Source organism: Pelodiscus sinensis, chromosome 7 (genome assembly GCF_049634645.1).
Source record: "Pelodiscus sinensis isolate JC-2024 chromosome 7, ASM4963464v1, whole genome shotgun sequence".
NCBI classification, from domain to species: Eukaryota; Metazoa; Chordata; order Testudines; family Trionychidae; genus Pelodiscus; species Pelodiscus sinensis.
Window position 1 is genome coordinate 34,256,347 of NC_134717.1, and position 24,024 is coordinate 34,280,370.

Consider the following 24,024-nt stretch of genomic DNA (forward strand, 5'->3'; position numbering starts at 1 on the left):
ATATTGTAACTTTTCTCTCTCTTTTCTGTATCATCCAGTTTAACCTGAACTCCACATCATCAATGCCATGTGGTTCTGCAGCTCTCTCTCTCTCTCACTTCAGACTAGTCTCTAGTACAGTGACTCTCTTCTAAATCAGTAACTTCCTTCTTTACAAGTAGAAGCTTTGTTTTCAAAACTCTTATGACCTTTTCAATAGCCCTAGACTGACTGATAAGACTGCCATCTTATTTTAGAGTTTGAGTGGTTTATCCATGCTGCCAGCAATAATACTCTTCTTAGTGAAATATCTTTTTAAATTTTCGGAGTTGGATGGGCAGGGGCAGAAGAGGAGAATTTGGCTTCTGCAACCCCCTGCTCAGTTTTTTCAGAGGAATTAGTAGACTTAGTGGGTAAATGGAGATAATTACTTTGCCATCTCCTCCCAGTTCAGATTTCAGGCAGACATTTTAGGTTGTCCCTTGCTAGTCTCTTTTCATCCCTAAGGAGTAAAAAACAAACAAACAAAAAAAAAAAAAAAACCAGAAATTATGATGAGTGCACAGTCTAAAAATAAAACATACAGTAAGTTTATAATTCACAAATGTGAGGTAAAACAGATTGAATTTGATGTGGCAAAAATAGTAAAGAGCTTCAAGGCAGGACAGACATCCATGGTCTGAGTAGGGGGGACTGGAAAATGATTTAACACCACCAGCATGTTGTGATCATTTTTATTGTTTTTTCTTTATGAAAATCCATGAGATGCACAAAAAGATAAGTGACTTACAATTTGTATGTTTCAGATATTGCACAGACACAGATCTGCAAGAGAATTATGGAAATATGCAATTTTACAACTTGTCAAAGTTGCAAAACCAGAAAGTGCTACCTAGATACAACATGTTAGGGCAGGGTAACAGTGATAAAAAAGGAGATGACACACCCTAATAGGGAGAAGAGGAAATAGGCTAGGGGAAAAGAGGGAGGGTAGGTAGAACGGAGACCTGGAATTCTTTGAACCATCTTATAATTATTATCCAAATACATCTAGAAAGAAGGTCTATATTTCTTCAGTTTCATATAGCTGATCTCTATGGGAACAAACTTTTTTTTTTTTTGGATGCTAACTCAGATATGCCTGAATACCATAGTTCTATTCTGGGCATATAATTTTGTTCAAAATGTCCTGGACATTAGGGAGATTGCACAAGATAAAGGCCTTGCCTTGCTGATGCTATGACAAAAGAAATGATTCCTAATGCATATGCTCTGGAACAATTTTGAAAGGCCAACCACATATGGAAAAAAGTGCACATAAGAATTTAAAATGTTCAACTTCAAAGCCAAATCTCAGCCACAAAAGATCCTAAATTATTTATCTGCTAAAATGGGCTTAAATTCATTACAAAGACTCTGGCTTTGGAAGATTGCAATAATCACGCAGTCATAGGTTCAGGAATTAGGATTGCATTGGGCGTACAGCTGCATCCCCTGGCTTGAAAGTGTTTTCATCATATATAGGGTTTACAAATTGGTTCAATGACTCTCAGCACCCCCTCTATAAACAGTGTTTCAGCATCTCTGCACCCACTGAATGATTTTGCTACAATAACAGCTGCAGGTTGGATAAACTGGGAAGGTGAGAAGCAGGAGAGATCTGAAAGGGCTTATACTGTGGGCTGCAGCACCTGGGCCTAAACTATCTCTAATTATAGGATGAGATCCACCTGAGAGGAATTTGATGATTCCAGCACTCAGGGAGAAGAACATTGCAGTGAAGGTGAAGTGGTTTGGAAAACTGAAGTTATAGTGGTAGATGCTGTGGGGAGTCAGAATATTTTTGTAGTTCCTTACATTAGCAGGATAAAAGGTCAAATGCAGGAAAGTGTGAGGAAAGTTCTTCAGGTAGGAAGAGACCACAAAGTGGCTCTTGCTTGTTTGATCTCCTGGAAAGGCCTGTGGAAAAGGACAAACTTTAGGTAGGAGTTGCTGGGCAACAGAAAGTTATTCTGTTTGGAAGGTAGGACTGAGCCATGCTGTTATGGGAACAAGGACTGCACACATTTGTTTCATTTTTGAAAGACTTAAAGTTACTTTAGATTTTCAGGAGAGAGATATTGAACAGGGCCTATAGTGCCACTCTGCATCCTAGGACTCAAACTGGACTGCAGGAGGCAATTGTTTGAACTACCTTTGATCTGAGTGTGTTCTTAGAAGGCCTTATAGAAAGGGGATGGGAGGACAGAGTGCTGGAGAGTGACCTCTGGTCACAAGTGAGGTGCTTGGGTAGTGGTTCTTTGCCTTACAAGATGGTTACAGTAAACACAGTGCCTACATCTAGACTGGCATGATTTTCCACAAATGCTTTTAACGGAAAAGTTTTTCCGTTAAAAGCATTTGCGGAAAAGAGTGTCTAGATTGGCACGGACGCTTTTCTGCAAAAGCACTTTTTGTGGAAAAGTGTCTGTGCCAATCTAGACGCAGTTTTGCACAAGAAAGCCCCGATCGCCATTTTTGCGATCGGAGCTTTTTTGCGCAAAACAATACCGCGTTGTCTACACTGGTCCTCTTGTGCAAAAGCAATTTGTGCAAGAGGGCTTTTGCCCGAACAGGAGCAGCATAGTATTTCCACAAGAACACTGACAATCTTACATGAGATCGTCAGTGTTCTTGCGGAAATTCTAGCGGCCAGTGTAGACAGCTGGCAAGTTTTTCCGCAAAAGCAGGGGAAAAACTTTCCAGTCTAGACGCAGCCACTGAGAGAGAGCTGTGATAAGGGCAAAGGTTTTGGCACTGGGAGCAGAAGATATAAAATATAATAGTGATGTAGAACTTGTGGGTTGGTGCTCAAAACAACAGACTGTTGGAAAGGCTACATTTAATAGGCAAGATGCTGAAAAGGTAAAAGTTGCTAATATATCTATACATATGTTCAATTGCTAATGATCCTAATTGAAGAGACTGAATTAAAGGTGTATGTCAGAATCACTGTTTTGAATGAAGGAGAAAAATCTTATAAATAACAGAGTGATAATTTTTTTCCTATTCTACTTGTGTTGCTAATCCTTTGTGGATTAGGCCCCTGCTCTCAATGCAAAATTGTGTTAACATGTGTCTTCAGTCTGATCATATCTAAAGTATTAATTTACACTTATTTTTGAGTGTGAGTGGTAGCTGGAAAGGGAAACTTCCAACAACACTGTGGCTTGATAGTCCTTAGGTTGGTCCATGTACAAAGTTGCTGTGGTTTAATTAAAGTGCATTTTAAAAATGATTTAAGTGAAATTTGCAGGTGTAATAGTTTTAAACTGGCTATCAGTTTTTCTATCAGTGTTCATACAGACTTGTATTAATTTAACAAAATAGTTAAAAAAGGAAGGTAAGGAAAGGTATTGCAACTTTGGTGTAGAGAATTCCCTTAGAAACCAACATGTCATTCTAGTTTCATATCTTTGAGCTTATAATATATGAGCAAATCTACAAAGAGGGTGTTTAAAAAAGCTGAATAGTCTAATGACTTTTTTAAAAGTAAACCCATTCTCTTCCAAATTTATTTTTTGAAAAGCTAATGAACTATTAAATGAGCAAGTAACACAATATGTAACGATTTTTACACCATTTCTACAGTGCATAAGATTGGAGTATAAAAGTTGGTGTATATTCTAACAATTTACATGTTTATTTTACCATCTGGTAAATGTGTAAGCGATATTTTGAGAAGCACATTTCAAATTCACTTTAACAACTTATCCCTGACAATATGTATCCTATCTTATGTACTGACTGGAAGGTTTTGAAAACCTCTAAAAGACATGAATCCGGCAACAAAACACATTAGTGTTGTGGGGATTTCTTTTATAAAATGTTATTGGTATTTAACACTAACATGACACAATGGGATTTCACTATTTCAGCATTTTGCTAATTAGTGGAGTTATAGAAGTATTTCAGATTATTTTGTGTGTTAGAGTGTAGAGGTATCATTAGGTTTTTTACAGAAACCATAGGGTGCTTAGGTAGCAATAAAGAAATAACTACATGTTTTGTAAGATGTTGTATAACTGTATCACCATCTTTCCAGGGGGTTTGGATTTTGCTATCTCTTGTGTCTAAATATGGGAAACTCATTATTAAATGTGTTACAGTGAATCCCAAGTGGATTGCTTTTTTCATGTACTCTAACAGCACTTTGGCCTTCTGCCTTTTTATTTTAGTCTTCCGCTTACTGGTCTCACTGGAATAAATAATAGACACTTTCTTAAACATCACAAACTAGAGAATAATCTTTGTTTTAAAAAAAAGATGAACTCATATTCATGTTTTTCTAACCAGTAAAAATGCATCTCCCTACCCAAGCTGCGACAACAAAACTGGTCCTGCAATCTGACTTGTATGTAGTATAACTCTGCACTAATTGCCACTAACCTATCTGTAAATGAGGCTTGAAAACAGATTTCAAATGTATGTTTAAGCTAAACTGTGCCTTACATTAGTCCTTTACTGTTTACTAAGGGCCAGACTTTAGTTGCCTACTGCATTTCAAAGAAGCAGATGGGCACCTAAATACATCTGAATATCGATCTGTACCTTATGTCCAGACGTCAAAATTTGTATTCAGGCAAAACTCCTATTGGAGTCAATGGAAGCCAACATGAGATTTGCCTGAATAAGTCTTGAAGAAAAAACTTAATGTTTTGTCCCTAGAGGAAAAACAGACCTACTTAATATCTTCAGCAGTACATTTAAAAAAAAAAAGACATTTAAGAATGTTAAGTGACATTAAAATAGACTCTCAGTGGTAACATAAATATTACATTTAGGCTCCTCAGTAAGAATTTTCTAATTACTGCATCCATTTTACTAGCCACAATTAATTTTAGTACTGTATTATATCTGTATATTGAAGACTGAATAGCACAGATCAAAGTCTATTCTAATTCATCAGTATGAATTTTGAGTAGCTAACTGATGAGATGTTCTGGATTTATGCATGTGCACCTGAAGGCAAAATCTGGCCCCATAACTACAGTAATACTTCATCCATGCATAACACCATCTTTAAATATTTTAAAGTACTTAATCTATAAAGCTGAACATCACTAAGGTTGGCGATTTCTGTTTGTCTTGTTTTGAAGATTGCAATTATTTTTCTAATCCATTTGTCTTTTTCCATTGGATAGGCAGCTATTTTTCCTCTTCCTTCTCATTAGCGCAAAATAGATATGTTTTCCTATTTGTGCATCACTGTAAGCAGAAATGACATTGTAGGTTTTGCTTGTTCACCTGTATTCCCTTGGCTGATTGGTTTAGTTTGCAGTAGCTCTTTGCAAAAATGCTATCAACCTTATGTTAATAACTTTGTTTAACCCCCACCCCCCAAAAACATAGCCCTATCAGTGGCAGAGTAATAAGTTTGTCTACTGCTGCAAGAGTCTCAGGGGTAGCCGTGTTAGTTTGTAACTTTAAAAAAAAACAACTCAAAAATAACAAGTTGTCCTGTAGCACCATAGACTAACAAAACATAGATTGTATTATGAGCTTTCGTGGGCATAACCCACTCCATATTTGTCCTCTGAAGAAGTGGGTTGTGCCCACAAAAGCTCATGGAAAGTATCTAAGGTGCTACAGGACCACTCATTTTTACTGCTGCAAGAGAGCTTCATATATGTAAATGACTGACTAGTTACCGTAATAGATAAGATACCAGTAGAAAGCACTCAAGAACATGTAGCATAGTACCTGCATTTTGTAGAACCAACAAAACTTCTTGCTATGCACTGTAAATAGTTAGTTATTTAGACTTTTAACTGCCTTTAATTGGAATCACATAATAAATCCTGCAAACACTTGGAAAATCTGCTTGTCAGAATCCAGAGGATGCAGAAGTTTGAAGGTGGGACTAGCCTACTTAGCGCATGTTTCAGCTTTAGACGCTGACCTGCTTATATTCTGTTGATTCATATTAAAATATTAAGTTTATTTTTACATGGATCTTAGGCCTTCATCCTGAGAATACTTGTTAGCAAGCACTTACTGGCGCACACACACCTGTTGATTTCAAGATCCAGTTCTGTTAAGGGGTCTACCCATAGCCACATGAAGTCACTGTTATTTTAATAGAATTCCATGCAAACAGATCTGGTTACAGGATTAGAACCATAGTCTATAAATCAGTGGTCTCCAACCTTTTTAAGCATGAGATCACTTCTTGAATTTAAATGCAATCCAATATCTACCTCAAATATAAACAGCCTTGCCCCTCGCCTCCTGCCTGCCCCTTCTCCAAGGCCCTGCCCCTCCTTTCCCATCCTCCCTCCCTTTCACCAGGGTGGGGCAGAGAGTTGGGGCAGAGATTCTGGTCTTAAATTAAGGGATTTGGAGTGTGAGGGGCTCAAAGCTGAGCCTGGGGCAGGCAGTTGGGATGTAGGAGGGGTTCTATGTGCAGGCCCTGGGAGGGTGTTTGGATGCAGGGATGCTCAGGGCTGGAGCAGGGGGTTGAGGTGCAGGAGGCGGTTCATGACTGAGGTAGGGTTTTGGGATGTGGGCTCCATCTGGGCATGGATTACCTCAGGTGGCTCCTGGTGGGGCTAAGGCAGGCTCACCCATGCCCTGCCCTTGCACCGCTCCCTAAAGCAGACAGCAGACTCCATCCCAAGTCCTGTTGTGCCCCTTCCCTGCTTTGTGGAAAAAGGATATAGAGCAGGAGGGGGGCACCTTGACATCAGCGCTCCTCCTTTACCTCCCCTGCCCTGCACAGAAAGAGGAAGCTCCTGAGGGGACAGCCCCAAGGCAAAGGGCAGGAAATATTCGGCAGTGTAGGGAGGGGCAGCTGAACTGCTGGCACTTGATAGCCTCTTGGCCAAACCAGTCAGGATCACCTGTCAGAGGCTCCAAGATCTACTGGTTGGTGACCACTGCTATAAACTGTGCCTGTGGTGTTTGAAGATGTGACCCAGACCATTCCATGTGTATTTTTTTAAAAGCCTTTTCAAGAAAGTTAAAACAACAAATCCTCAGCATTTTGAGTCCAAGATACTTACTTCTGAACTGGTGTATTATCTTGTGATGTTATTCTTTTGCCTTATTTTTTCCCCTCTTGATTGGGGGCGGGAGGAAGGTGGGGACTGGGAGGATTTAAATCTTCATTACAAAGTCTGAAGTGATTCTTCTGTTTAACTTTTCAGTGTGACTTCTTATAGATTTTAAAAAACTGACTAAGAGCAGTATAAATATATACTGTCCATTGCTAGACTCACTGAGAGCAGGTGGAGCACAAAGCTAACTGAAGTTATCGCTTTGAAAGGGGGAACCACTCCCACACCCCGAACTCTTAGAAGGCTAAACCTAAACCAATGAGATTGCTTAAAAAGAATACAGCCATGCACAATTCTTTCCCAGTGTAGTCTTGCTCCTGGTGATAGTCAATTTTGCATTGAGGAACACAACACAAGCAACTTCCTGGCAACTAAATAGGGGAGAAGGAGAAGTGGTATTTCATAGAGGAACAGGAGTTTGCTTGTAACAGCCAATCACCTGAATACCAAATGGTATGACTGCCAATAGATAGAGAAAAGGCAAGTCTACTAGAAAATAGGTGCATTTAAGGGCCAAGAAAACACATATGGCCAGTCTATGCTTGGTTTAATTTATGGTATCGAGTCTTATAAGCTATAATATAGCCCAGCATTTTAACTTGAAAAATCTTAGCACATGGTTGTAGCTTCTGGGTTTTCATTCTTCCAAATTCTTCAGCTAACTGCTGAGCAATTTGTTGGATATTGTTGTTAATGCTGACTTTGATTTTTTGTTTTGTTTCAGTGTTCAGCTGCTGAATTGCTTACTGGATAACGTTTGTCCTTTTTGTGGTCTTAAAGAAATCTTTCTTTTGGAGTAGTTTCTTCTTTGAAAGCATTTGGCACAGATGCACCTTTGCTTCTTTTAAAGCATCTTTATCTTTTGAGAGGCTAAACAAAGTGACATCTGGTACCTACTTGTGATAGTTTAAAAAAAAACAACTAGTTATGCGGTTAGTGCTGTACATCTTGAAAACACAGTACAAACTTCAGTGCGTTATCTAGGGATGAAAGTATAGTCAAATAACTGATTAACTGATAAGAAAAAACATATTGGTTAATGCTATCAACTATACACATTTAAATGCACAGCTTCAGTGGGAGATCTACCCCTCAATGGCTCTGCATTTAAATTTAGTAGGGAGTGGGCAGGCATCTCAGCTCAGTTTTCGCTTGTGCCAGGTCTGGGACCAAACCCCGCTGTGGCCCTGCGTTTACAAGGCAGTAGGAACTGGGGGGCAGGCTGCCTGGCTCCTGCTGCCTTTTAAATTGCAGAGCTACAGCAGGGTTTGATCTTGGACCCAGTGCAAGTTGGGACTGTGCTAGGTGGCCTTCTCTTATCAACTATCAAATTCTATCGACTACTCGATTAGTAAATTAACCACATTTTAACATCCCTAGCATTACCCACTCTTGCTCAGTTTCTCTGTCCTCATCTTACAGTGTATTTTATGAAAAGTGTTTCAAAGGTTTAGAATAAATGTGATTTTTGTGTCTCAAAGGTAACTGGATTGAATGGCTCCCAAATATAAAATCTTATGTATCTTCTTCAGGGGTGGGCAGTAATGTTTTATGGGTGGGGGGTACTCCAAGATTTTGGAAAGTGGTCAAGGGCTGTACTCTTCTGTGATATTAATGGAGGAGGTGCAGGGTCTGGGATGGAGGTTGGGTGTAGAAGAGAGATTCAGGTGCAGGAAGGCCTGTGAGGTCTGGGAGGGAGTTTGGGTGAATGAGGCAGTTTTGACCTCGGGTAGGGGACTGGGATGCAGGGGTTAGTGACCTAGGGCAGGAGGGGGTTGTGATCTGGGGCAGAGGATTGGGGTGAAGTGTCTGGGAGGGGGCATGGCTCAGGAGGGGGGCAGAGGGTTTGGGTTATGTGGGTTGAAGGGCGCAGGCTCTGTCCCGGAGACTTACCAATGAGACTCTCATCCAGGCATCCCAGCATGTTTCTCAGGCAGGAGCCTGCCCCACTCCTGCACAGGCTGCAGGGCCATGTGCTCTGTGAATAAGAGTCTGAGGGGATGAGGTGGGTGCTTTAAACAGGCAGCTCCTATAGGTCAGAAACTAGACAATGGGATTGTGCTGGGGAGGAGAGGGGGACAACTCATGAAACACAAATAGCCTGGCAGCTGCTTTTCTGAGAGGCATGTGGGAGTGGGACAAGCAGAAGAGCCTGCTTGAGGCTCCCTGCTGCATCTGCAGGTTGGAGCTGGTGGCTTGACAGGCCAGATCCAGCCTGGGGGTGGTGTTTTGGCCAGGCCTGATCTACATCCAGAAATCACAACATGGTTTGGAATTGAGTATTTCCTGGAAAGACCAGTCTAGACATTCAGATTTATTTTTCCACCCATACACATTTGAATCACAATTTACTGTCACTCCAGCTAATTGTAATAGAAGTTATACTTGCAAATTCAGGCATACGTTAATGAGAGAACAGGCCCCCTCAGTTAACCATCTTCCAGTTACCTGGCACTTTCCCCATCCCTTGTGAACTCTCAGATATTTTAATTAAAGCCTTCCTCCTCTTTCCCCCCTTTCTCCTTCATTCAGTTTGTTGGGTTGTAATTTTTGTTGGCTTGATGCCCTGGCATCATTCAGCAATTCTAATTGCCTATCTACTCTAGTCTAATCAGGAAGCCTTTTAACTTTTGATTCTGGCTCTCAGAAATATCAGTCTTATTACTGGTCACAAACTTCCTATTTGGGTACCTTCACAGGCCTTTAATTGATTATTGTTATATATTGGAAGAGCTCCATGCTGACTGTTTTGTTTTCTTTGTGTCATAATCTTTCCTTACTGGTTTTATACTTTAATTTTAAACTTATAGGGCTGTCTTCTGGTCTAATTCAGACCCCACCTGAGCCAGAATTTGACAAGTCTGTGTTTACCATTCTAATAAAAAGAATAGTTTGCCCTTCTATAGCATCTACTATTTGAGGATCTCAAAGCACTTAATAAATGACACCTGTTTCAGATGAATAAGCATTTTATTTTATAGATTAGAAAATGGCGTTAAAGACATGCACGTTGCTTACTTGTTAAAGATACATAGACTGTGGTAGTGTGAGGAATAGAAATCAGGAGCTGAAACGTCAGTTCACTGACACAAACTTTACATTGATGTAACAATTACATGTGAGACACATGCATTAATAGCTCTAAAATATTTAGAATAAATGTGTGGATTTTTTTTTTTTACTTTTGGAAGAGACTCCATGACTTTACTGAGAATTTTACTTTCAGCAGTTAAGCTAAGTCATCCTCCAAACTTCATTAAAATGCCATTATTCCAATAAACAATGGAGACTGCACCATTCAAATGATAATTTAAAAGGAGAGACAAAGTAATTAGGTTACTTAGCTGTACATAACACTGAGCCTCAGTGGAACTTTCCTATAATGAGTATGGCAGGTGACCTAAACTTTGAGAATCACTTCTTAGATGAGCTAGGGATGAGTATATGATCTTGAATGTACAATGATGTCGGGAGTCTGTTAAGGCTATTGACTCCTTATAATTACTGTAAATATTACTTGGGTTTTAATTACAAACAGTTGAGGTTGGTATGTCGGATTATTTCATGGGGTAACCAAATCTGAAACCTCTCCTAGGTCATGCTATAGTAGTGGAGTGCTGCTGCAATAGCTCTTCTACCTTTTTGAAGAAGATGGCATGCTAGCATGATTCATACTGAACTAGTTTTGTCCTGTCCCCCCTCTAGGGGCTAGGCCACATGTTGAAGTTTGAGTCTGTTACAGCTTTTGAGCAAATGAGCCTGGTTCTTCTACTCAGGCAGTAGAGGCTTTTGCATCCACAGATTCTGGGTTCAACTTTTGCAATTGCTGACTCATTCATGGTATTACATTACACTGGGCTATCACTCTGCTCTGGGGACTGTCTGGTGGATATGCAGAGTCAGAAGGCCACTTGCACTAGTGCACCATGTGTGTAAAAAGCCTCTGTAGCTGGCCAGGGTAGGGAACACATCATGTCAGGTCCTGAAATCCATTCTCCTCACTTCCTACAGTAGAACTTTAACTGTCCTCCTTGGTCAGAGTCCCCTGTGCTCATGAAGGTTGGATCTGGTCCTTGGCAGTGCCTGTTAATTTCCACCCATGTTTGATATGAGATTAGGAAATACAATATATAAGCTAGAGGCTCTCAGACCACCAGACAGTGAAGTTTTCTCTATAGACTTAACTAAGGACAAGTTGTCTGTTAGCTCATGTAGTAGAGCTTAGGATTTTAGCTCCTAAGGTTCCATGTTCAGTTCCACCTGCTAGATGACCCAGTTCTGTCAGTGTTACAAAAGGGGACTTATTTAGGACACACACTGAGTACTGGAAGTGCTTCCTCAGCTGGTGGAAATTTGTAACCCAGAGGCTCTGAGAACACGAGAGACAGTAAAGTCTGCTCTACAACATTAACTTTTTAGCTCATGGTTTTAGAACCTAAAGTTCCAGGTTCAATTCTGGTCTGTTGGCAGATGGCAAAAAGCTATACTGTGCATATAAGGAAGGAAAGAATATTGACACAGTGTTGTTGTTGCATATGTTCGTTCTATCCATAATGCAAAGAAGTAATCACATACTTCTTGACACACTGTTCCTCTTAGGGCTTTGCATTGACTCTAATACAGTACAAAATCTCTTTCTCGCTTCTTGTACAAGTAAAACATCTAATCTGCTGACAAACTGAAAAACAGGAAGAAGTCTAAATTTTTGGTAAGAGTCGCAGGCACAAAACACTTCTGGAAGCTGGCCCTTGGGTATCTTAGTTTGGGCTCCTGAAAGCTGAGGCATGTCTTAAACTCCATGAACACAGGATAGTTTAGGGTTAAGTGATTTGTTTAAGGCTAGAGTGGAACTATTCTCAGAACTTAGAGATCTATCCCAAGAGATCTGAGCCCATCTCCCTCTACTCCCTCCCATATACTTCTACCTCTAGACCAGTGATTCTCAGACTTCATTGCACTGCATCCCCCTTCAGACAGAAATTATTATGTGACCCCAGGAGGGAGAACTGAAACCTGAGCCTCAAGGCAAGGAGGCCGAAGCCTAAGCCTCAGTGCCCCAAAGCCAGGAATAGGGGGGAAAAGTAAATCCCAAGGGCTTCAGCCCCAGGTAAGGGGCTAGAGCCAGACTCCTGCTGTCCAGGGTGAAGTTCTTGGCCTTTGACTGTGTTCCTAGGCAGTGGAGCTTGAGCTTTGACTTCAACCCTTGCAAGTCTAAGCCAGCCCTGGCTATCCCATTGAAAGGGGTTGTGACCCACTTGGGGATGCTGACCCACAGTTTTGGAATTGCTGCTCTAAACTTGGTCTTTCACAGAGACCGCTATATGTGATATTAATTAATATAAGGTAGTCAAAGTCTTACATAATGTATTAACTTTTTTCTTCTTTCCAAGGCCAGTGTTACAGGCGATGGATAAAGTCAGTGTCATCTCACTGGTAGAATGTGTGAGTAGTTCCAACAGTTAGCTGAATAGAAAGGGGGAGACCAGAAATCATGGCAATAGCAGGGAAATTCATTTCACAGTTTTCAAGAATGGCATTAGGCTAGTTATTGTAGGAGGTGTAAGGGTTACAGAGGAGTAGGTGTAAGAAGACAAGGTGGAGTGGGAGGCTAGCATTTAGGGCAGATGGTAATGCAAAGTAATACAACCTTCTGGAAAGGATCTTAAAATAAGATGGAATCTAGTTATTTCCTGAGGGGGGAAAAAGGGCTGAATATTCAACTGTGCAAATTTTCTATCTGTAATTGTGTGTTGTTTTTTTAAAAATAAAACCCTATCATCACAAATCTTAGGGTTTTTTTTAACAGTCCTTTCTTTGCCCAGTGAGTATTTTTGGGATGAGCTGTATTGTGTGACTGTGTCAGCAGGTGAGTTTGTGCCTTGGCAAGGGCTAGTGTAAATTTTTGTGTGTGTGCAATGCTGTATTGAGTGACTTTTAATGCAATCAGAATGTCACAGACAACATATTAGAGAGACACGGTGGATGAGGTAATATCTCTGGACCAGGCCCACTACCCCAGGGCCTGGTGAGTCAAAAGGCCAGTACTGGCTGTGCTGGAGCCCTGGGCCTTTGAAATCACTGCAAGAGCTCTGGGCAGTGTGCTCTGGGTGGCTTGGAGGGTTGTGTGAGGAACTGTCCCAGATCTGCCTCTTCTTCCTGAGGCTCTGCCTCTTCCGGGAGCATGGTGCTACTCCCACCCCCAACCTTGCCCAAGGGCCCAGCAACTCGGTCACTCCCCCTGCTTTGGACCAGTTTCTGTGGTGACAGAAACTTTCAAGCTACACAGAGGTCTTGTCGAGGTTTGGAAAAGATCTTCTGAGTGTCATAGTTAAATACAAGATGGAACAGATTAGTTTAGTATAAGTAGCTGGCACATATTTTAACAGACCATTTAAGGTGAAGTGGCCCATTTTCATTCTATGGGCATCGGACAAAAAGGTGTATGTGTGTCCATGGGTTACAGTGTTGCCATAAGTCCAGAATCTCTATTAAGACCATGTGTGTTAGTGTCTAACAAAGTTATGAATTGATGCTCCCAGGCTTTCTTTTAGGACGATGACTGATAGGTCAGCTATAGAGTGATTGCTTTGTGAAAAATATTCACTGGCAAGTGATATGGTGGCTTTTGTTTATCACTTTCTCTTTACACTTGAATGAACTCACACAAGATTGTCTGTCTTGTTTCAACCACATAGTTATGGGGCATTTAGTGTACTGGATGAGGTCTACCACAAGCTGTGATATGCAGGTATAGAATGTATGGTTCTTGAAAGGTGTTTTGTGGGGGCTGTGGATTGTTGTAGCAGTGAGGATATATCTGCAGGACTTGCATCTGTTGTTTTGGCAGCCTCTGATGCTGCTGTAAGTTAGTGTGTCCTGGTAGTAGATGACAACGAATATCTTGTATGCTCGGGCAAGTACTAGTTTATGTAGTTTTTGTTCACAATTGTGTTGGATTTGTATCACTTCTTACAGTGACCATGAAAATGTTTTGTCCACAAAACAAATGCTGTTGGACGCACTTCCACGTAAACTGAATATAGCAGATCAAGTGAAAACTGCAATGTCTTAAGTGACCTCTGACCTGTTTCTATGTCAGTTTGGTGGTTGTTTATAAAAGACTTTTGCTTTTTTCTTTTAGAAATATTTTTTATTTTCACTCTGGCATCATAACTGTTCCAATGTCTCATAGCAGCCTGATGTCCGTGGCATTTCATAATTATTTTAATTAGTTTTCCTATTTTGTTAATAAACCAAATTTCCACTTTAACAGATTGACATCATTAAGGGCTTGTTCCTTCACTGTAGTACGCAAATACATAATTGATTTGTGTGAAATTAGTCACCATGCTTCAGTATGCACGTAGAGTTGATAGTTTTGCATTACATATGATATACATGCCAGCTGTAAAAGTAAGATTAGTTCAAAAGATCTACCTTAAATTAACAATAGCAAGTAAAGTCAAGTCTGAAAGATGCTACTCTGTCATTGTTCATCCCATTGTTTAGATATAGCAGCATAAACAGAATATGGTATAGTACCAAAAATTCAGAGGCTCCTATTTTTGCCAATGATTTTAATTATTCTCTTATTGTGGAATATTATGATCGCTATACCATGTTATTCATTATATCTTAAATAGTTAATTTGTAGGATGTAAAAGTATAAGTTTCTCTAAATATTGAATTATATATTAGACATGAGTAAGACAAGCTGATGTGCAAGAATCTGTAGGCTGACGCCTGCAAGACTTTAGCTTTGCTATTTTAGCCCATGGAAACAAGAAAGGATGACATGAGTGACTAGAAAATAAGACAATGTCCTAAGATTATGGGAAAAGAGGTACCAAGTCATGATCGTGTGCAAAATTATTCAGAAGATTAATATTAGCTCATGTCTTAATCATGAGATACAGGTTGTACGTCTGTACGAATGAAAATAAAGGGAACTTAGAAAAATGGGGTCCCTTAAGTTTCCAGGAGATACAGACCACTGAGAGAGGGTGGACACTTTTATGAACATGCGCAGAACACAGGTGTAGAAAAATCACAATATAAAAAGTGGATTCCCAGCATGGGAAAACTGAGCTTTCTGGGAGGCTCCAGCAGGAACCATGCCCTCCACAGATGTTCAAACCATGAGAGACCCATCTTATCCTAACACTGTTGTCAAGGATGTGTGTGCAACTATATTTGTAACTGTTGCTTAAGTCTGTATAGAATTTTTATATGGGCAATTCTAACTTCATTTGTAAGTAGGGATATTAAAATGTGTTTATTTTTGTAACTTTCATTGGTTTCACATTTACACACAGAGGGGAGGTGGAAGCCAATGCTTGGGGAGAGCCAGCTTTTCCTGCCTGTCCCCCTCCACCCCTACTGCTGCCTCCGTGCAAGGCAGCAGCATTGGGGGGGGGGGGGGGGGGGGAGAGATGGATGCATAGGAAGCTGCCTAAAAAAGCCCGCTCCCCATGCATACTGGCTTCCACCTGCCTCCTTGTGCTGCTGCCTCTGATGCGCCGGGGGGCTGCATGTAACTGTGAGGGTTAACCAATGAGCCCAGGCTCCTCAGTTAACCGTGTACATGAGTCCATAGTCACATCCCTAACTGTAACTTTAATAAAATAGACTGAATGTGTATGTTGCCACTGCTCTTTGTGTTCATAGAGACACTGAAACTGAAGCAAATAACAGAGGTGACTTTCACTCTAACTTTGGAACTGTAGTGGCTAGAGCAAAACTCAGGGTGGTGTCATACCACATTACAAAATTTACTTCAAATAGAATATAAGGCTGCACAATAAATACCTAGAGTAGGAAGAAAGTTAATTATTAATGAACTAGCAGTCTTAACTTAGGTCAGTTTGTTAGAATATAACATTTTAAAATAGATTTCTTTTTAGTTTTTAATTGTAGTAAACTAATTGGAAGAATTATACTGAGAGGAAAAGTGTTACTGTTCTTGCTTCCAACTTTAGCTACAATTTCCCTTATTTTACTACTGTAAATCTCTGCCATAGTAGAGCAGTCTGCCCTCTGGTGGACTGAGGTTATCTGTAATATTTCCTTTTGACCAAAATGCTTTCTGACAAAATAGCATGTGTTGCTATGTAACTTGTAAAACATACTTTGGTGAACGTGAAAGTCAAAGGAGCAGGTTACAATGATGACAGTAGGCCTGAGAATTGAATAATTTTTAAAATGAACAATCTAACATTTTATTCTTTAATAGCTGAAAAAGTACAAGAACAAGGAACTGCAGACAGGACACTTGTAGCTGTATAGGACCTGTCAATATTTCCACTGTAAATATAAAGTTTATTTTAAATAATATTGGGCTAAGTCTAGCGATGCTATTTATTCAGCTAACCTAATGTTTCATTTAATATTTTAAAGAAATTTCAAATTCCTAGTGGTCTAGATTTGGTTTTTCCTTTTTGTTATCTAAATTTAAAAACAGTTTTTACATGTATTTATTACTTACACAATATTGATTTCTATAATGAAAGTTATTTTGGCATTTTAGATAAGATCTCAGCAGCGAGTCATAACTTCTTGAACACCAAATGCAGAGCAAGCTGGAGTTGGGCATGTGTATTTCATAAATCTAGACTTCTGAAATCTCCCAGTTATACAGGAAACCAGTGATGGTAACCTTATAGTAGCCTTTTGAAGCTGATTCACTTTTTAAGGAAATGCTTGTATGCACTTGCCTGAAAAGATCAATTATCAGAGATCATTCTTTCCTTCCCAAACAGATGAGTGAAAGAAGAGTGGACAGGACCTTGGTTTCATGTCTCATCTGAAAGATGGCCTCTCCAGCAACACTGTGCTTCTCATTCCCATGCCAGGGCATTGGTTCAGTACTGACTCAGAGGTCTGAGTGCTATGTGAGTATCTTAGGTAGGATGTTATCTTCATTTCACTGTTAACCTGGGTGATCAGCACATGGGCCTGTGCACCTGGGTGTGAGCATCCACACTGCAAAGCCATACCTGACTGTCTGTATTGATTTATGCTGTATTCTCCTGTTTGTGTTACTGAGCCGGGAATGAAATCTTGCACTGTTAGCGGTTCTTTACATACACTTGACGATGTGTTTTCCTATAGGTTTGCAGGGTTTTTCCAGTTGTGACCAAATAATCAAATGCCTAATATGCTCTTTAGCTTTCAAGGGGCTGTACAGCTCCTGATTGGTGCTCTGTGAAACTCCCGAACAGTAAAAAAAGTGCTTAATTTTACGTTGCTATTTTGTTGAATAAGTTTGTGCAGCTAGTTCATTGCTTTAAACCTTTGGAGGAGAGAAAACGTTTGTTTTTGTGAATCAAGCTCTACTCATTAGTAAATGACTTAGCAAACAGGCTGTCTGAGGAAATTACCAAAAAAGTCAAACCTGTTTTCCCAGAGGAGTTACTTATTGTAACTCCCTCCTCCTCACTGACTATCAGTGTTATATAGAGCCGTTATAACTGACATATTTACCATAACTAATTCTATTAATGTGATTGGAATTTTAGCACATCACAAAACCAAAATGTGTATTAGCAATGCAGTAGTCAGAATTTTCTCTAGTGTCTGGCTACAGAATGAGGCTGAGGGGCTTAGTAGTGTTTCCTGGGAAAGCTTTGCTAACACAAACCTGGATCTAGGATGTGATGTGATGTTGAGCCTTATGGATGTGAGCAGGGATGGCACTTGGGCTGGGCAAACTGTGCTTTTCTCCAGGGTGCTGTAGCGAAAGGAGCACTGCTGCAGCTAGTGCAACTCAGTTTGTGACACCACAGTGGGCCTGGCAGGATCCCTACTAGACAGCGTGCGGCCCACGGGGAAGCAGCTGAGCTGGGCATATCCTTAGAGGCTGCTAGGGCAGGGTTTGTGTGGTGTTCCACCCCCAGCTCAAAGGTGCAGCTTCCATTGGCTGGGTCAGGACAAGGGAGGACCTACTTCCAAGCAGTGGGCAGGGGCGGTTGGATCACTGTCTGCCTCGGAAGGCTAGCCTTCTGTCCTGCTTCCCTCACTCACAGTTCCCTCAGTGCCTGGCCATACTGCCAGCCTTGATAATCTTGATGGTGTAGTTAAGGGGTAAGAAGAGCAGGGGGTCCAGATGGTAAGTGTGATCAAAGGGCAGGTGGAGCCCTGAGGGTAGGGAGCTAGGGGAGGCTACATAAGGGGCAAAAGGTCCAGGGTGGTCATGGTGAGTAGGTGGGCCTGGGCCTGGTCGAGGAGGCGAGCAGAAGGAGTTGAATTATTAACTCTTTGTTGCAGACGTTTTTTTTTTTTACATGTACACCCCACACCTATCCCCTTGGAGCCCTGATCTTAGATGGGGTCTCTAGGCACTAAACAATTGTAATAATAGTGTGGAAGTGTATGTATTGGTGTATGCTAGATATATACACATGAATAAATATGGGTGTCTGCATGTAGATGTGGGAGTTCGCAGACACCCATATTACAGATTTAATTATAAGTATCCAGACAAAATACACATGGGTTTCTGCATTAGTGTGGTTCTGCTCTATTGATCTGTATTTAGGGTTTTTAACATGTTGTTCATTATATCTTAAGGAGTTAATTTGTGGGATGTAAAAGTATATGTTCCTCTAAATATTGAATTATATATTAGACATGAGAAAGACAAGCTGAAGCACAAGAACCTGTAAGCTGACACCTGCAAGACTTTAGCTTAGCTATTTTATCCCTTGGACTTTTAACAGACCCCGTACAGCTGTGATAATGTGTGGTCCAAATTTGACACACAAAATTACAATAAATTTAATGAACAAAAAACATGGAACTGGTTATGAAAAATGGGAAGAAGGGATGGAAAGAATCATCAAAACCTTTGTGAAATTCTATTTTTAAAATTACACTTTTTGACTAACCTGAAATTAGAATAATACCAAAGAGTAAATGTGCCGTAATACATCTAGCAAAACAGTAAATATGCCTGTTTTGGCCTTGCCATGCAAATGAGCATGTGAGTAAGGGTGGGGGTGGCAAGCAAAGGAAAAAGTGGGGATGGAGTGAGTGGGAGGAGAGCCTTGGATGGGGCCTCAGCCATGAGCAGGGTAGTGGGCAGGGCAAGAGTTCGGTTGTCTGAAATTAGAAAGTTGGCAGCCCCAGAGACCCCTTGTCACTGCCCCATGTGGTGTCCCAGCCTCCTTTTCCCAATTCTGCACTCTGCCACTGGATGTTGGCTCTTTTCCCCCCACCCCAGCCCTGCGGTTTCTCTGTCCATATGTGACCTGAATGAAAGACAGGCCACCCAATGCAAGGTGCATGTTATGTCTTGACCAGCCAGTGGGATTTGGAAGTTCCTGGCCTCTTCCAGGTTGGGAAGGGAAGAGACTGGGAACTCAGTGCAGGGCAAAGAAGAGATCAGTAAGCCTCAACGGGTCTTGACCTTGTGTACCCATCTACCAGACCCCGCTGCTCCCAGGATTCCCCTCCATGTGCCTCCAGCAGCTCCCTCGTAGCCAGCCCTGAGAAGCAGCAACGCCAGGTACTCTGTACATCCAAGTCGGTTTGCTATTGTGGGTGCAGGAGGGAGGCGCAGGGTTTAGGGATGAAGGGGGTACAGTGCAGGGTTGGGGGTACAGGTATAAAGGGCAGGAGCTGGAGTGAAGGGATTAGGCACAAAGTGGGCAGAGTGGGATTAGGGGCACAGTGTAGGAGGTAGGATGCAGGGTTTAGTGACATTGGGGTACAGGGTTTGGGGAGCCTCTGATGGTCGGGGAAAATGGGGTGGTACTCTGCTCACAGAAGCGTCAAAATACAAATTTGTCCAAGGCACTATTTTCCCCTAAGGCCAGCCCTGGATGTGAGCATTACTTAAGGACATGTCTTCGCTTGCTGTGCCAGAGATTGATCTTCTGGCATTTGAATTAGTGGGTTTAGTTAAGACCCACTAAATTGAATGCTGAGGGAAGCTCTGGTCTGCACTGGTACTTCTCACAGTCATGAGGAACAAAGGAAGCTGACGAGTGTTTGCTCCCATCGGCATCCCCTGTGAAGATGTTGCCAAGCTCGACTTAAGGTAAGATGACTCTAGCTATATATTTTTTTTAATGAAGCTGTAACCCAACCCTCTAGGTCTATTGTAGACCAGTGTTTCCACTAAGATTTTCCATCCATGCACTTGGAAAACCACCCAATTTGGCACCCAGTCTTGCTCTCACCTTTCCTGCATCCATGGGCTCCCCAACCTCTGCACCGCCATCCTGTGCCCCCTTTACCACTAACCCTGCATTGTGCCCCCTTTGTCCTTAACTTCTGCACAGTGCCCTCTTCATCCCAACATGACTTGCAGTCATGTCTTGCCACGCTGCCCCCTGCCCAATATCCTCTACCTCCTTTGCCCAGCAATACCCGTGCCCACTTGCCTCATACCCTCTGGCTATGGTGCCCTGGGCATGGACCCAGTTTGCCCAGCCCTGTGACAGGGCAGCCACGCGCCATTACCAGTTGGGCTGCATGGTATCCCCCGGGGCTGGGACTGGGGCTGTGGTGAGGCTGCCCCCATAGGGACAGCCTCACCGTGGCTCTGAGGCAGCAGTCCACCACGTGGCCCTGCCAGGACTGGAACTCACCACGCCACTCACCTTTCTGCAGGATATTGAGTGCTGCTGCATGGCACTGAGAAGGAGGTGGGTGGGCCTAGAAACTTTTGTGTGTGACCATGCAGGCGTGCTCCTTAGAGGGAACTGTGGGGTAGACCTGGCCTTAGAGAAGAAAATTCCATTCTATCTTAAATGGATCGAGCCAAATTAAATCCTGTTACATAATATCAACTTCAGATATTTTGAAAAGCCCCAAATAATGGTTGTTTCTGAAAGAATATGAGAAAAATATCATGAAAATTACCCAGGAATAAGGTAGGGGTGGGTGGGTGGGTGGGTGTGTGTGTGTGTGTGTGTGTGTGTGTGTGTGTGTGTGTGTATATAAAACACGTGTATGTATATTTTGGGGGTTCAGACCTTGTTTGTTCTGAGAGCAATTTGTGATCTGTTATGATAATATCACTGTGTGATTCTTCCCCACCCCCAAAAGCACCACTCTGTCCTGTTAAAATTGTGGGACTGAATCAGAGCCACATATGTAGCACATTTCCTTCAGACAGCTTCAACCAGCCCTGATACAATAAAACTGTGAAAACCTTGCAGTTGATCAGACTTGTTTATTGATGGCACTACCAAGGGAAAACAGCAGACTGATATACAATAAAGAAACTTGGCAGACTGGATAGTGGCAATCTAGTTTTGGCATTTATATTGGTAAAAATAGTTTACTGGGCCTACCACAACTCAGACATTATAAATTAATATTACAGTATTGTTGAGTATTGTAGAATCATAAGGTACCCACTGATTTACCCTTTTACTTTTTAAAAATAAAATAGTTTTTTCCTGAGGGGAGAGCTAAACTAGCCTACTTCTGTCGGAGCTCTTCCCAGCTCTTACATCAGATGCAAAATGGGGAGCAAGTATCAGGTGTAACTTTTATAGTTCCAAGGCATTGCTAGACAATAGGAACTCGGTAATTTTTACAAACTTCAGGGTAGTCCATGAGCTTACGCAGTTAAGTGGCTTTTTAGTTTCTGGCTAGCATTTAACATGTTGTGCGGCAAATATCTAACAAGGAGCTTAATGTGTATTTAACTCTAATAACACATTGGGTCAGTTAGTGCATGTTCTCTACAGTTGGACTATTAACACATTGCTGACTCATCTTTATTCTCTCTCAGATGCCTTTTTCCACTGGACACAGATTGTTCTTTCTTTGAATTAATACCGATCCTTGTAGCCCAAGATGATTCATCACCATTGCCAATGCATATTAATAGCAGCAAAATTCATTCAGTGCTAGTAAAGGAAATCATGTGTGAATTTAAGTCCAGTTGGCAAGGTAATAAAGGATCTGAAATGTTGTTGGCTGTGCAGCAGCTGTCATTCCATGCCAATCGAAGCCATCCTACAGTAAGCAGGTGGCTCACACATTGTTTTTACTACATATTTTAATTTTGCAAAGCCTCACTGAAATAAATAGTAATATGTTCTATTGATTTCAACTGGGTTTTTTTGTAAGCAAGAAGAGCATGTATGTGTTAATACTGTGCAGCAATGTATTCCATAGTAGGAAAACTATAGCAGCTGATGAACTTTGTTATTCCCTTTGGCTGTAGCTGTATACCAACCTTAAATATCTCTCTCTTGTATTCATTAGGGATTTTTACATAAATCCTGGAAAGAAAAGAAAAGAAAAGCCAAAGATGGTAGGTATCCCTTAAGAGCTCTTGTGATTAAATATTGCAGCATCCTATTTCTTATTTTAGACCATCAACTGTTGCCAGGCCCCCCAATGGAGGCTTTCTACTTTTCTCAGGCTATTATCCTTTGAGGGTTTGTCTGAGACAAACTTCAGAATCACCATGTTGTGTAATGTGTGTAGCATGATAATATGGCAACAAGTTGTACATTAATTTGCCATATATGTTGTGACATGGTAACATTTTGTAGGGCCCCCTTTTCAAGTTATTTTCAGATTCTGTAATGTACTATAGAGTAGCCTGATAGATTGAGAATAGACTTGTCAAGCAAGGGTACCTGTACATACACCATGGCAGGCTCACAATGTGAAATTCTATGTTTAGATTGGTTTGCTTGGTCTTTGTTGTAATTCCTTGCACTTAATTTTATCCATAGTGGTTGGAATAACTCTTTCTTTTGGAATGAGCATTATATCATGCTAGAGAGCTCCTCATCCCTTTAGCAAATTATTCATTGGGCTGGCAGAATGTCTTTCTTTTAATGATTCTATCCCTCTTTTCCTATGCCCTATTGAGACAAAACTGTGATTGTGGGAATGCATGAAGTGTATTATAGACTTTTCTATGTGAATTCTTTGCCTTTGATTTACAAAGAGCATTGGGAGCAAAACACACCCTCTTGGAGAGGCTTTCCTAATGCAAATCATTCTAAGGGTCATTTAGATTGAGGGGGGCCAAGGAGTAATTGGCATTTCCTCCTTTCATTTAGGCTAAAATTGAATCAAGATGTCTTACTCCAAGCACTTGCCCCTTAATGCAAAGCACATTCTTCAAAGTGAACCAAAGACTAGTTATCTCAATAGTCCAGTTGGCCCTTTTTCTGGCTGCTTTCCCCCTTTCTTTCCTTTGTGTGTTTCTTTTTCTGTATCAATTTCTCCTCCTACCTGCCTTCTCCTTCTACTCAGTCTGCCCTTGTCTTGTTCCTCTTGTTCTTTCATACTGTGCCTTTCTCCATCCTGTATTCTTCCCCAGTCTTCTCATATTACCCTTCTAAAGCGTCTTCCTCTTCCCTTTTCCATCCTCTTCTGTAGTTCTTTTTCCTTGAGCATTTTAAAATTCCAGCAGCCTTAATGTAGTATATCATTTTGTGCATCACCTGATGCTGTTCTTCAGTTTCTTCCAACATCACAAGTGTGACGGCTACTCATGCAGTTTATGTGCAAATGGAGCTTAAAAACCGAGGGATCAGGTCAAGGGGTTAAAATATTATGTCCCAGTCTAAAATCCTGTCAGTCCCTATAAAATAAAGAAACTTGTGGTAGCAATTCCATTATTTATTTAGTGTGTCCCAATAGGAAGTAATCAACTGCAATTATATTTTGTGAACACTGAGTGGCACTAAAGCCCAGATCACTGACACATGGAAAGTATTCAAAATTCAGGCCTACTTACTCAAGAGGCTTCATGTTGTTAGAAAAGTGTTAAGTGGAGGTTGAAATAACTGATAAGACAGGTTTTATGTAGGAAAACCTTGCACTAAGCTACATTATGCATGTGATTCACTTCACATCTCTTGGGAAATTCAAAACTTGCATTGCTAGCTGAAGTGCTAGGGTGGTGCGTGTGTGTGTGTGTGTGTGTGTGTGTGTGTGTGGTGTAAATACGTAGTTTGATAGATAT

General features: G+C 41.2%; 1 long non-coding RNA gene across 1 annotated transcript; it reads left to right on the forward strand.

Annotated features, from left to right (window-relative positions):
* Positions 1 to 1,821: 1,821 nt before the first annotated feature.
* LOC142830298 (uncharacterized) lies at positions 1,822 to 22,349 on the forward strand. The gene is made up of 3 exons (XR_012905453.1): positions 1,822 to 1,961; positions 16,835 to 16,966; positions 22,302 to 22,349. It is a non-coding gene; the product is annotated as an uncharacterized LOC142830298 (long non-coding RNA).
* Positions 22,350 to 24,024: the final 1,675 nt, after the last annotated feature.